Raw genomic sequence first — 14,566 nt, 5'->3', positions numbered from 1 at the left:
CTTGAAGTGCCTGAATGATATCCTGAGCTGCTTTTAAATCATCTTCTAATTTGATACTTTTCAACTTCTCTGCATCATAGTCAGTAAGAGCTCCTTCAAGTGGCTTCATTAGATTTTCCATTTTTACCGGTGTCAAGATCTTCCTCAAGCTGTTAGGCTTTTGAAAATAGAGGATTTCTGCTTTTCTTGAAAGAGTAAATGAAATTGTTTTGGGTATTAAATGTTGTGGAGGAACTCTGAGTGAGGATGAAATTGTTTCAAAAATCTTAAGAGGTTTACCACCAGCATATAAAATGAAGGTTACTACTATAAATGAGTTGAGAACAATGCCTAATACATCAGTAACTAGGGATACATTGATTGGAAAACTTTCAGCCTTTGAAATTGAGGAATTTGGTCCTGTTGCTACTATAAAAACTAATTTGGCCTTTAAAGAATCAACATCATCTGCTCCATCAATTGACAAATCAGATTGGAGAGCCTTTTATGCAAGAGAACTTGAAGAATCCAGAAAAGAGAATGAAGAGCTTGAAGAACTTGAAGCACTATTTGCAAGAAAAATGCCAAAAGGTCCAATTCGATGTAAGTATGAAGGTAAAGAACCCTTTAAATGTTTTAACTACAGTAAGAATGGTCATATGGTTTTGAGATGCCCTGATAGACATGCTAGACTAAGAGAAGAAGCAAGAAGAACATACAAGCCTAATACTTAATATCAGAGATACAGATTTAAGAAGAACAAAGACAAATCTTGTTACATTGTTGATGAAGGTGTGACTAATGATTCTGATGAGGATCGAATAGACAATGGATGGGTTTTTGTTGCTATAATAGAAGATCAACCGACACCTACTGCTCAACCGGTTGAACAAGCCCTAGCAGCTAAAGTTGAAGCAAAGGATGAATGGATCATTGACTCAGGATGCTCACATCACATGACTGGAGACAAAGGTAAATTCTTAAACTTTCAAGAATACAATGGAGGTTTAGTAAGATTTGGAGATGATAAAGCCTGTTCAATCAAAGGTAAGGGTTCAATATCTCTTGATGGTAAGTATAACACTGACAATGTCTACTATGTTGAAAGATTAAAGCATAATCTTTTTGTTAGGGTTCCCATAGATACTTAGAGGGGAGGTGAATCAGTATCTGACCGGTAATGAAATTTTCTTGAGACAAAACATGCAGAACATAAAGTAACAGTGTACCAGTATGCAAGAATTAATGTAATAAACAGAATCAAAAACATCCACATAAAAGAACACCATAACACAAGATGTTAAACGAGGAAACCCGGTGTGGGAAAAACCTCGGTGGGATTTGTGACCCACAATATTCACTTACTGGCCAATAAGAGAATATTACTTACAATAGGGGCCTGCACATGCAGGAAGGCCAACTGCCTAGAGCACATTGCTCAGAAAGAAGTCACACTGACTTACAATGAGGATTAAGCTAATCCAATATTTTGTACTACTTTACAATAGCATCTTCAATGCCAGATTCAGTACCGGTTCTTGCTCTATTCTTTACATATACCCTTGACCTATAATTTGCACATTAGGTCTGCTAATAATTTTCTTTATCCTCGCTACATTCACCTACAAATGTCTACAATGATCTCTTTTATATACAAGAGTCATTTTACAATTTTCCAAGTCGGCTTACAATAATAAACAAAATATTACATATCAAAAATCTTGTCAGCCTCTGTGCTGGTATACATCTTTTCTTCGGTGTTGGTGCCAGTGTAGAGTGGTCTTGTTGATGTCGGTGCACTATCTTGCTTGAATAATGCTTTGCCGGTAAAATATCTTGCCTATGCCATAGGATTGAAAGGTTGCCATCAATGACAAAAACTTCAATCACACACAATGTCTCATTAGAGTGTCCATATGCCAACACTTTTAAGTGTTGGTCAATTAGTTGAGAAGGGATTTCAGTTACAATTTAAAAATGGAAAATGCAAAATCATGAATAGAACTGGTTTGGAAACTACAACCGGTAATCAGACTAGAGGCAATATCTTTCATTTGAATAACAATGAAAAGGCATGCTTGATTGCACATATAGATGAAAGTTGGTTATGGCATAAGAGACTATGTCATGTAAACTTTGATTGCATGGTAAAAATCAGTACTTCTATTGCAGTTAAAGATCTACCTAAAATTGTGAAACCTCAGAATACAATTTGTAAGGAATGTCAATTTGGAAAACAAGTTAGAGCTAGTTTCAAAAGTATTCTAGAAAAATCCAATAATGCTCTTGATTTAATTCGCACTAATTTATGTGGTCCAGCTAGAACTAGAAGCTTAAAAGGTGATAGATATTTCATGCTAATTATTGATGATTATTCTAGAATGTGTTGGGTTACTTTTCTCAGAGAAAAATCAGAAGCACTTGGAAAGCTCAAACTGTTCAAAGCAATGGTTGAAAATGAAACTGGTAAGAAAATCAAATGTTTAAGATCAGATCAAGGAGGAGAATTCACATCTAAGGACTTTAATACATTCTATGAAGTGAATGGAATCAGAAGCTAGTTATCAGCACCTCGGACACCACAGCAGAATGGAGTTGTTGAAAGGAAAAATAGAACTATCTTGGATGCAGCAAGAAGTATGTTATCAGAAGAAAATCTACCACATGTGTATTGGAGAGAGGCAGCTAGCACTGTTGTCTATACATTCAACAAAGTTCACATCAAAGGTGAAACCGGTAAGACCCCTCATGAACTATTGTTTGGTAATACTCCTACTCTTAAGTATTTCAGAATTTTTGGAAGTAAATGTTATATTAGAAGGGATGAGTTTGTTGGAAAATTTGATCCTAGAAGTGATCAAGGAATATTTCTTGGTTATTCATCTAAGAGCAAGGCATATAGATGTTTTAATAAGAGATTGCAGAAAATTGTTGAGAGTACAAATGTAAAGATTGATGAACAATTCAGAGGAACTTCAAGGTATATAGACTCTGAACCAGCAATAGAAATTGTGACAAATGAACCTATACTGAATCCACCAGTATAAAATGAAGATCTAGTTACTCTGGTATCATCAGAAGATTCCATAGTAATTGAAGAACAACAACAAACTAAGACACCCCGATATGTAAGATTGAATCATTCTGAAGATCAGATAATTGGAAACAAATTTAAAGGAGTTATGACAAGAGGAAGATTGGCAAATGAAGAGGTATGTCTTATTTCTCAAATTGAACCATCATCTATCAATGAGGCATGTGAAGATAAATTTTGGATTAAAGATATGGAAGAGAAATTAGGACAAATTGAGAAAAATAATACTTGGACATTAGTTCCCTGGCCTAAAGATAAAAATGTAATTGGAACCAAATGGGTATTTAGAAACAAACTTAATGAAGATGGTAAGGTTGTCAGAAATAAAGAAAGACTAGTGTGTAAGGGATATTCACCAGACAATGAAACCTTAGCACCGGTAGCCAGAATTGAGGCAGTTAGATTATTCTTGGCTTTTGCAGCTCACAAGGACTACAAAGTTTATCAAATGGATATTAAATGTGCATTTTTGAATGGAGATCCTGAAGAGGAATTATATATTGAACAAACTGATGGATTTTCCTTGACAGATGACAATGACATGGTTTGCAGGTTAAGAAAAGCTTTGTATGGATTAAAACAAGCCCCAAGAGCTTGGTATGCAAGGTTGGATAAGTATCTTTTAAAGATTGGTTTTACTAAAGGAAATGCAGATAGCAATTTATATTACAAAATAACTAATGATGACATCTTGATTATTGAAGTATTTGTTGATGATATAATCTTTGGAGGAGAAGATGGATTATGTAAGGATTTTTCTATTAAAATGCAACAAGAATTTGAAATGTCTATGATTGGAGAAATAAAATTATTTTTAGGTTTGCAGATTTCACAGACTGATAAAGGTATATTTTTGAGTCAATCCAAGTACTTGAAAGAATTACTAAAGAAATTTGGGGTGGAGAACTCTAAACCGGTAAGCACGCCTATGACTACAAATGACAAATTATCTCAAAGGGATGAATCTACACCTATTAATCCAACTAGATACAAATCTATGATAGGAGGTTTACTATATTTGACACAAACCAGGCTTGATATTATGAATGCAGTATGTATTGTTTCTAGATTTCAAAGTAATCCTAGGGAAAATCATGAATTAGTAGTGAAAAGGATTTTCCGGTACTTACAAGGCACAACAAATCTTGGATTATGGTATCCTAAAGATGAAAATTTTGATCTATGTGCATACACAGATGCAAATTGGGCAAGAGATGTGGATGATAGAAAGAGTACCACTGGAGGAGCATTCTTTCTTGGAAAGAGATTAGTTTCTTGGTTGAGTAAGAAATAGAGTTGTACATCTTTATCAACAGCAGAATCAGAATATGTTGTAGTAGTAACTAACTATACACAGGTATTATGGCTTAACCAAATGTTGAAAGACATAAAGGTAAAATGCAAGGAACCCATTACTATATATTGTGATAGCACTACACCAATTGATATATCTAAGAATCCGGTATTACATTCTAAAACTAAACATTTTTCTATCAAACTGAATTTTCTAAGGGAAAGAGTTGAAGAAAAGGCGATAAAACTGGTTTATGTGAATATTAAAGAACAACTTGCAGATATTTTCACAAAACCTTTGCCTAAGGAGACTTTTTAATATCTTAGAGATCAGCTTGGAGTCATGCCACCACCGGTAGAGACTTAGACAATTGATGATTGTCATCAACCGACAGAATTAAAAATATAAATCTTTATTCCAGTCTTTGATGAGGAAGCTACTTCTCAGGGGGAGTAGTTGGTATTTTGTATAAAATTAATTTTTGTAGCTTTGGCATTTGATTTCAAAGGGGGAGAGATATCTTTGGAAAAACAAATTATCTTTTGAGGAGAGATTGGTATTGAAAATAAATCTTTGGATAAACACATGTTGCTTCCAGGGGGAGAAATCAAGATTGTTGGTTTTTGGTATTTGGCATTTCTGTTTTGGCACTTTGATGGTTTTTCCATCTTGTGTTGCCATCAATGTAAAAGGGGGAGATTTTTGGTATTTTGGTATGGTTTTGTCATTGATGTCAACACCTACTAAAAATAAGCACTTTGGAGATCCAGCAACATTCACCGGTAAGCAAGTAACTATTGCACAGTTACTGGTACATGGTTCACCAACAAGATATAATGTTCACCAGTATCTGGAATGATATGGAAGACACTTGGAAATGTCAAAGACATCATGTGGACACTTTGTTTTGAAGAATTAATCATTGGTATATTCATATTTGCATATTTTCTTTTACCGGCAAATAGGTCCAGGTTATCTAGGGTTACACCGGCAGGTTTATCTTCTCCAGATCAGCATGGCACGCTATGGAGATGATTTATTATTGATGTAAATGCATTAAGCCGACATGTTTAAATTGGTTATTGCACCAGATATTATATTGTTTGTAAAATGATTTTATTGTAATATCTTGTAGAGCCGACCTACTAAAATTGGTCTTAGGGTATGGTATAAATGTAAGATCTTATTTGTAAGATCAAGTGTGGAATGCGAAAAAGAATTGAGTGAAGGTATATTCGAGATTAAGCAGAGGTATTGTAGACGTCTAAAAATGGTCAATGCTTGTGGAGTCATACTTTAACATTTGTACATTCCCTTATTTTAGGGTTCTTGCGTCGCATTGACATTTCTTCTATGTTGCGCACTTGGTCTTTATCATTTGCGAGCATTGAGTCCTTCTTCTGCATTCCTCATTTTTATTGCTTTCAAATTAGGTCTTGTTGATAGCAATATTCAGTCATGATTTTGGTCGATCTTATCCTATCGCATCATGGTGCGTGCTCATTTGTCATAATTTTGCCATTCTTGATTTGAATTTCCTTTCAAATCTCTTCATGCTAATCTTGTCCTCTCTCCAATTTGTCTATAAATTGGATGATTTTCTTCAATGAAAGGGGAATCAATCACATTTTCGAGTAACCTTATGCTGCGAATTTCATCTCTCAACAACTTGCTTTCCACTTGCATTTTGCACTTGTAGGTGAGATCCACATCAAATTTGAAGGTGAAAGAAGAACAATGGAGCCACATGAAGGAGATATCTACGTCGGTTTGCTTTGATTTCATCTGATTTAAATATCTTGTCTTTATGTCTTCATTGATTGGATTAGGATTGCTTTCATAGAAGCTTTAGGTTTTGTGGTTGTCCTAATTGCTATTGTTTTGATGATTTTCAATTTCCTGATCTATAGGTATACACAAAGACATCATTTGAAGGTGAAGCTAGGTTTTTGTATAAGCATATCAGCATTACACCAGTACTGAATCCAACATATGAAGATGCTATTTTGTGCAGTACATTCTTATTAGATTTAACCATCCAACTGTAGTCAGTGTGACTCCCATTTTGTGTTTGAGCAGTGAGCTCTAGGCTGTTGGCCTTTTTGCATGTGCAGGCCCCATTTATGTACACTTACTATCTGCAGTAGTATCATCTGATTGTGGGTAAGGTTTCCCACCGTGGTTTTTCCCCTTACAGGGTTTCCACGTACAAATATTGGTGTTATGTGTTGTGGATGACTTTATGTTTGTGTTTCATGCATTAATCTTTACCGGTATAGAAATTTACTATTAACACTATCTACCAGCATACTTAACTAGTTTACTGGTATTAAGCATTAAGTTGGTTAATTGGTTTTTGGTTTGAATTTATTATACAGCTGATTCACCCCCCCCCTCTTAGTTGTCTCCAGGACCTAACACTCATGGCAAGGAAAAGTTGGGGGTTTAAATGTCTTTTCAACCACCACGGCCTGTGAAGGGAGGATTTGGTAATGCACCTGCTAAATAAATTAGCTGAAAGTTTCTAAAACCTTTTTCACTACCAATTGGATTTTCTAAACCACACCATCACTCCAGAGGATCATGGCTTTACACTTGTAAATGGTATTTTCCTGGAGAGTTTCTACTTTAACCTTTTCATTGCAACTATGCTGGAGGGAGGATGGCATTTTCTCCTACCAAATTGTATTTGGTTTATGTTATTTTTTCTATAGGTTTACACATGTTGTGTGCCCTTGCTGGAGCTTACATGTACTTTTCAATTCCATGGTTTGCTTTCTAGCTTGTCTGCCATGCAACGGGGGAATGTTGGCAATTTACACATGCCAAAAGCATTTGCATTGATGTTTCTAAAACCTTTCACCCAACGCAGGGAGGATGGTGTTAAAGTTCATGGAGTTTGGTTATACACCTACTCATTGCAATTTACTTTAAGTTTCTTTGGACCTTCTCACTACTAATGGTATTTTTTGCAACTTATATGCCTAATCTACCACGTGAGATTTGGTTTTAAGCCTGTCATTGCATATTGCTGAAAGTTTCTAATGACATTTACCTCACCATGTAGCACCTGTATTTGGTTTAAGTTTATTAAATTCCCCCACCTTCATTACCATTGTGCAAGAGAGGATGGATTGCTGCTAGAGGTCGTGGACTTTGGCTTTACACCTTCCATTGCATTTGGTTTTATAACTTTCTTTGCAACCTTCAATGCCCTTCAACCATGCAGGGGACTACTGGTTTTGGCATGTGGAGTGTGGGCTTTACACCAGCCACTACATTTGTTTCAAAGTTTCTTTAATGCCATGCACCAATGGAGGAAATCATTTTACCTGCCAATGAAACTTGCTGAAATCTAGTATAGTCTTCTACGCCAAATTGGGGAAGATTGGGCAAGCACCTAACAGTTGTATTTGCTTAATGGTTTCAAATACCTTTTCAATAGCACCATCTGCACTTAGGGAGAATGTTAGCAAAGGGTCATGGGATTTGGTTTATACCTACCAACATGCATTGTTAATGGTTTATGTTGCCTTTTCTCTTATCTAGTGTACTTCAATAGAACCTCTAAATAAGATCAAACATTTGAGGAACATATATATCAGCTCTTAAAGGCATCAGGCCCCAGCATGACTGGCAAGTCAAATGAACAGTCTCCCACACACAATTAATACCTTCTCCAACAAAAACTTGAAGAGGAACACACTATGGATATTGAGTTCCCATTTTCAAGGGCAATTTGTTCATCTTTTCCTAGTAATTGTCCATCAATAAGCACCTTAGAAGAACTTAGATTTTGAAGCTTTACAATCCCCAAGTCCACATTTCTATATATTCTACAAGAATTTATAGTAACATTACTATGTAATCCCATATCTGATGAATCAAAAGTAATATCATCTTCTTTAATCTCCATATCTTTATGCATCATGATGTCATGTACTAAGAACATTTTCGCCATAAAACCAACACTATAAGGGCATGAGCCAGGTCGGGCCCCAAAGTGGGTCCGACTAAAAAAATTTCATTTTCATGCAACTAACCTTTGAAATGCCTTAGGCACCTTGAACATGCCTCTGGAGTTGATCGGCATAGTTTTTTTATTATTAAACCGAGTTTCAAAACTTTCAGGTGCTTTTGCCACATTTTCCCATTTAAATCCAAAGATGCAATTTTAAAATTGGTCAAAACATCTTTCTAGACTTCGCAAACTAACAGGCATACTGCATGATATATAAGCATTCACTCTGCCAAACCATTTCTCAAGACGAATCCCAAGTGAAAAAATATTAACGGTCAAAGATGACCAAATGGCTCTGTCAGCACTATGAACCTGATGAAATCAATGTGCAGGGACCTCAAAATGCCTTTCTGAAAAATATCAAAGGATCTTTGTAGACCCCCAAATTTGGGGCATAAATACCTTGAATTACAAAGAAGATTGCGGAATGTTTAATTTGACCAAAAGGCTGACTGGGTACAAATGGTGCGCTCATGAAAATAGCAACTTTAACTGATGTAGCAATGAAAGTGCAGAAAACTGAATAAAGTGGCTCAAGAAATTTATCTTGGAAAACTGATCAAACAGATTCATAAAGACCTGAAACTTGGCATGCAAACTCACCTATATGCATAGAAATTAGTGCACTTTGAATTTCAACATGACGATCAACTGGGCAAAAGTTATAGGCACTCAAAGTAGGCTACTTAATAAAATCTCCATTTGCACCTATGATGGACTTTCAGCTCACCCCTTGAACTGGGTACTTGATAAATTGATCCTAACTGAATTCTAAAAGTTTCAAAACACTTCATAGGCTAAATGAAAGGTGTACAACAAGTTTCCAAAGTTTTACCTCTTGAAAATCGACTGGCTCCATTTTACCCTCTTTCAAACTAGGCCACTCTGGTTGATGAGTTAAGTGCCTTTCTGAAAATGCAGATGCAAAATTTCAAAATAGGCCTTTCAAATTTAGTCAAATTTATGAGTCCCAACAAAGTGCATGATCGTTTCTTACTAAGCCATGAAACCAACTTCTTCCCAAGAAATAATTCACGACCAGTAGTTCTCTTTTGGTCATCCACATCTCCTGCCCAATTAGAATCTGTATATGCATATAATATGAAGTCATCATCCTTAGGATACCATAACCCAAAGTCTATTGTACCTGCCAAATATCTAAATATTCTCTTGATAGTAATATCATGAGTTTCTCTAGGATATGACTGAAATCTAGAAGCAATACAAACAACATTCATTATATTAGGTCTTGTCTGAGTTAGGTACAACAAACCACCAATCATTGATTTGTATCAGCTCAGATTTACTTTAGGTGATTCACTATCCTTTGACAATTTGCAATTGGTTATCATAGGAGTACTGACATGTTTAGAATTCTCAAGTCCAATTTTGTTTAAGTAACTCCTTCACATACTCGGTTTGACAAATGACAATACCTTTATTAGTCTGAGTAGTCTGCAAGCCTAAGAAAAATTTCATCTCACCAATCATAAACATTTCAAATTCATTCTTCATATCATCAGTAAAGTTCATGCATAGACCTTCTTCTCCTCCAAAAATGATATCATCCACAAAGACTTCAAAAATCAATATATCATCATGCTCAATTTTGTAATATAAGTTTCTATCAGTATTACCTTTACTGAAAGAAAGGTTTGAAAGATACTTATCCAATCTAGCATACCATGCTCTAGGGGACTGTTTTAGTCCATATAAAGCTTTCTTTAACCTGCAAACCATGTCCTTGTCTTTTGATAAAGAAAATCCATCATTTTTCTCAATGTAAACTTCTTCTTCAAGAACTCCATTCATAAATGCACATTTAACATCCGTCCGATATACTTTATAGTTCTTGTGTGCAACATAAGCAAGAAAAAGTCTTACCATTTCAATTCTAGCAACTAGAGCATAAGTCTCTCCATAATAAATTCCTTCTTCCTGTGAATAACCTTTTCAAACCAATCTATCCTTGTTCCTTACAAATTGACATTCCTCATTCAATTTATTCCTGAAAACCCATTTAGTTCCAATAATGTTCTTGTCTTTAGGTCTAGGTACTAGTTCCCATGTCTTATTCTTTTCAATCTGATCTAATTCCTCTTCCATTGCTTTTATCCAATTTTCATCCTTACTTGCTTCAATAAATGATTCCGATTCAATTTGAGAAATTAAATATATCTCTTCAGCACCTAATCTTCTCCTAGTCATCACATCTTTCCTTTTATCTCCAATAATTTGATCTTCAGAATGATTTAGTTTTACATACCTGGGAGTCTTTGAATTTTCTTGATTTTCTAACTTATTTTGTTGTTCATCTATCACTATTGAATTTTTTGATGCTACCAGATTCACTGGTTCACTGTTCTAAACTGATTCTTGCATTACCAGTTTAGGTCTGATAAATTCATCTTCCAGTTCATAACCATAAGCTTTGATCTGATTACTGCCATGCTCATCCACCTTGACATTTATGCTTTCCATTATCCTATTCAATCTTTTGTTATAATATCTATATGCTTTTCACTTAGTAGAATAACCCAAAAATATTCCTCCATCATTTCTAGGATCAAAATTTCTTAATGCATCATCTCTTCTAATGCAACATTTGCTTCCAAAAATTCTGAAATATCTAATAGTAGGAGTATGACCAAACCATAATTCATAAGGAGTCTTACTGGTGTCGCCTTTAATGTGTACTCTGTTGAAAGTGTATGCATGGGTATTGACAGCCTCTCTCCAATAGATATTAGGTAATCTAGCTTCAGTCATCATAGTCCTTGTTGCATCCAATATTGTTTTGTTCTTCCTTTCCGCCAATCCATTCTATTTTGGGGTTATAGGTGTAGAAAGTTTTCTCCTAATACCATTCCTCTCACAAAAGCTTTTGAACTCACCAGATGTAAACTGACCACCATGATCTGATCTCAAGCATTTTATCTTCATTCATGTCTCAGTCTCGACCATAGCTTTGAATATTTTGAATTTCTCAAGAGCTTCAATTTTTTCCTTCAAAAATGCTACCCACATCATTCTAGAATAGTCATCAATGAGTAACATGAAATATCTATCACCTTGAAAAATTTTAGTCTTTGCCAGTCCACACAAATCAATCTGAATAAGATCGATAATTTAATTATATTTATCTTGTATACTACTTAAAGAAGTTCTAACTTGCTTACCCATTTGACATTCTCTATATACCGGATTATGAGGTTTAACAATCTTGGGCAAATCTCTTACAACTGATATTGAATTGATCTTCACTATACAATCAAAATTTACATGACACATCCTCTTATGCCATAACCAGCTTTCACCAATTTGAGAAATCAAGCAAGTCTTCTCACTAGAGTTGAAATGAAAGATATTACCTTTAGTCTGAGTTCTAGAAGCAATCTCCAATCCAGATTTATTGATAATATTGCATTTTCCATCCTTAAATTACAAATGAAATCCTTTATCCACCATCTAACCTACACTCAAAATATTATGCTTTAATCCTTCAACATAGTAAACATTATCAATATTTATCTTACCATCCATTGATATTGTTCCTTTTCCTTTGATCCTGCATGCCTTGTTGTCTCCAAATCTGACTAATCCACCATCAAATTATTGCAATGTTAAGAATTTTCTCTTCTCACCAATCATGTGATGTGAGCATTCACTGTCTATAACCCTGTTGGGAGTATTTAAAATTGAATCAAGTTTAGAGGCCCATTTCAAAATTTTGCCCTGCATGTTGGAAAAGTACCCATATAAGTCAGTTTGAATGGCCTAGTTAGCAAGGGGGTAAAATGGAGCCAGTTGATTTTCAGAGGGTAAGGCTCAGGATTCATGTCCCACACCTTTCATTTGGCCTATTTAGTGATGTGAAACTTTCAGAATTCAATTTGGATAAGTTTATGAGGTACCCAGTTTGAGGGGTGAGCTGAAAGTGCATTTTAGGCACAAATGCATTTTTTATTGAGTAGCCTACTTTGAGCGATTACATCTTTTGCCCTATTGATCCACATGGATAAATTAAAAGTGGATTCAATTCTATACATAAATATGAGTCATTCTACAAAATTTCAAGTCTTGACGAATCCATTTGCTCAGTTTTCATAGCCAAATCCATTTGCAGTTTGTGTAGTTTGACTAGTCCCTGTTTCGACAGCTAGTCGAAGCCAAGTTTCGCATAAGTGTAAAAGTTGCCTTAGTAAGAGTCATGTCAGAATATTTTTTCTGGGCTAATGTTGGTATAAATGATGAGCTACGTTTAAAATTTCATGCCTTTATCAATCCATTTGATCGGTTTTCAAAAGAGCTCATTTTGCCATCAAATTCAGTTATCCATACTTTCAGTGATATATCAGTCAATGTAGCTATTTTTGTGAGTGCACCGTTTGCATCCTGTCATTCTGGTGATCGAACTGAGAATTCAACGATTTAATATGTACTTTAAGCTACCTATGTTCTGAATTTGAGGACCCACAGAGGTCGTTTGATATTTTTGAGAAAGGCGTCATGTGTTGCAAGGACATTGACTTCATCAGGTCTGCAGTGTCGACAAAGCCAATTGGGCATTTTTGAAAATTAATATCTCTTCGCTTGGGACTCATCTTGAGAAACCATTTGGTAGAAGTCATCCTTGTATATCAGAGTACACGCCTGTCAGATGGCGAGCTCCAGAAAGGTGTTTTGATAGGTTTGAAAATTACGTCTTCGTGATTAAATGCGAAAATTGTGGCATAATCATCTAAAGGTTGTAAAATGCGGATTAATGATCCGAAAATGATGTCGATCGTTCCCAGAGGTGTGTTTAAATTTCCTAAAACATTCTGAAAGTCAGTTACATGAAAACAAAATTTTTTTTAGTCGGACCCACTTTGGTGCCCGACCCGGCTCATGCCCGTGCATAACTTCTATGGTAAGATGCCATTACTACCAGCTCTATCTACATTTTGACAATTTATGTCTTGTCACCATGGTGAATTAAGAAAGGTGTCATTCCAATATGCACCTTACATGGTTATTGAAAAGGGTGTTTTTTAAGGGATTCAAAACAAATGTAGATAGCATTTTTAAGTAGCATAAACCCTCCTGTGCAATGCAAAAGAATGTCTACTCTTTGGGTGAAACAGAGGAATGTTTTGAGGTGAGTAATTCTAGATAAAGCTCTTTAGTTTTGAACTTTATTGTTTTAGAGAAAGGAGGTGCCAAGTAAAGAAGAGTTCAAGAACCTCAACAAACGCAATTTGTATCCATCTTCCTCATGTGCCTGTTGATAGTCTCCTCATATATGTCGTAGCAGATTTCATGCAAATATAATTTCTTTTACTGAATACAAATGGTGGAGGAGAGGGAAGGCAAAAAACTCCCAAGGATATGAATCTTTACCCAATCATCTCTTTCCCATGTGATGGTGCTTGCATCCCCCTCTTCCCTTGCGTTGAAGTGGCTGAGTAGAGAGGGTATTGTTGAGTGAGGCTTAATGTAAATTGTAAGTGTAATAGTGCCTCCCCCCTGCTATGTGGAAGTGGCAACAATGATTTACAACCACCAAGCAAACTGAAACAGCTTTCCCACTCACGTGCCTCCTTGTCCTCCTTGCTAAACATGGTGTGGTGAAGGGTTGCAGAGTATGTCTGCGTGGCTGGAGAAGGGGCTGCAAGTTTAAAATTTTTGAAGCAAATGCAAATGCCATTGGACACTCCAGGATTCTACGTGGCATGGTAAGGAGGCAAACAACAAAGACTTTCAAGTAAATGCATCGAAACTGCTGGCATCTTTTCTCCTTGCGTGGTAATTAGAAGGCAAAGTTTTTTAAAACAATGTTCAAATGCAGACCAGCATTTCCTCCTCCCCCACGTTGCCTTTCCTTACTGGATGTGTTGTTGTTTTAAGCTTCTGCATAGATGGAGTTTGGAGAGTGAGATATGTGGAAGCTGGAGCAGCACCCTTTCCCCACGCAAAGCCTTTGGCACAAATTAAAACAAAGCAAATGCAGAGCCAAATCCTCCTGTGTGGAATGTGGAGAATGGCACCAGCAATATCAAAATTGGAGCAACTAAATCTAACAGGGACTTGGATTGTAGTGAATATGTGTTTGCTCTTTGTAGCATTCCAAGAGGATTTGATGCCATGGACTGAGAACAACATGCAAATAAAATGAAAATAGTTGAGGATGAAGAAA

Source organism: Cryptomeria japonica, chromosome 9 (assembly GCF_030272615.1).
Source record: "Cryptomeria japonica chromosome 9, Sugi_1.0, whole genome shotgun sequence".
In the NCBI taxonomy this organism is placed as follows: Eukaryota; Viridiplantae; Streptophyta; class Pinopsida; order Cupressales; family Cupressaceae; genus Cryptomeria; species Cryptomeria japonica.
This window is presented reverse-complemented; position numbering follows the sequence as displayed.